This window comes from Trichechus manatus, unplaced genomic scaffold (assembly GCF_000243295.1).
Source record: "Trichechus manatus latirostris isolate Lorelei unplaced genomic scaffold, TriManLat1.0 scaffold00031, whole genome shotgun sequence".
NCBI classification, from domain to species: Eukaryota; Metazoa; Chordata; class Mammalia; order Sirenia; family Trichechidae; genus Trichechus; species Trichechus manatus.
The window spans coordinates 127,866-129,275 of NW_004443967.1; positions in this window are offsets into that span (position 1 = coordinate 127,866).

A 1,410-nucleotide genomic window follows, 5' to 3' on the forward strand; every position below is an offset into this window, starting at 1 on the left:
GGGAAGAACAGGAAAAAGTACATCTACTCCATATTCCCTGAAGCAGAAGTCTCCATAATATTCTTCTGTAACCTGTTTTCTCAGTTAACAATAGAGGGAAACATCTTTCCATGACAATAAATACAGGTCAGCATAATCATTTTTCATGCCTATACAGGTGTTAGTTGTTTTTCTAGACCCCTGCTCCTAGACACATAGACTATTTTGATTTGTGCCAGCACTTCTGTTTTACATTAGTTCATACCTTATAGCTTTCCTTAAGTCTGGAGGACAGTTACATAAAATGGTTCACTTGCACCTCTGATAAACTTGGCTTTTGCCATTCACTTTGGAGCTTTTGCGTTATTCTAAATGACACTTAAAAGGCACTTTGCTACCAAAAAAGGAAAAAGTCAGACATGTGGGTAGAGATTACGAGGGTCAATATGTTTCCTCATCTTTTGCTCTCCCCTCTTTCTCTCCACTCTCTATGTTTACCCAGGTTTGCACACACAGCGTGCATTGCCAGGGTTTCTCCTTGAGCATTCTGTCCATTCTGATGAGTCTTTGTGATGAGCGTAGGTACTGCAGAAATTAAAGCAGCCTTTTCTTTATCACTGTACATTCTCCTTTTCCTAGATGACTACACAGTGTAGAGTACAATAGTATTCCTTTTGTGTTCCATGTAATTTAATGGTTTGGGAAACAAAAATCTTACCTACAAAGAGACTCTTTTTCCCTCCTAAGGCTATGAGGAGAAAATGTTACACTACTGAAGATGTATTCTTATTCAACTTGCTAATTTTTTCTCTTGTTTTAAATATTCCTGCCAAGAAAAAAAGATCCATAAACTGTAGTATGATTAGACCTTTCCCACAGTGAAAGGTCAGACTTTTCCCACAGTAAAGGATCATCTTCCATGCAGAGGGTTGAGAAGACACATCCATGTTCTGCATGCTTCAACAGCTCCCTGTGAAATGACCCTCTGACAACACCCTCCTCCACCCGTCTGAAAGAACCTGTTAGGCTCCCAGAAATTCCTCCAGCCCCTCAGCCCAAGCTACATGATTGGACTTGTATTACAGATTCAGCCAGGCCTCTGGATTAACCATGACCCCCTGTAGAGGGAATTAAAGATGATGAAATTCAACAGTTCAGATGGCAGCATGAAGTCAGTATCTGCTCTTTAGGTCTGATTTAACTGTGAGCCTCACTTTAGCTCTGAGAACTCTGCCTTCTTGTTGTCTAGGTATTTGTCATGCCACTCAGTTCCTAGCATGGGCTCATGTGAAACCTGGCAGCTTCTCTAGGTTTCCCAACACTGAGCTCCTTTCTTACTCCTGAAAGTCCACCTTGGCTTTGCTATCTTATTTTGAATGCCCAAGCAGAGACTGATCTGCCAGCTCTGAGACTCCATTGCCCTCCCCACCT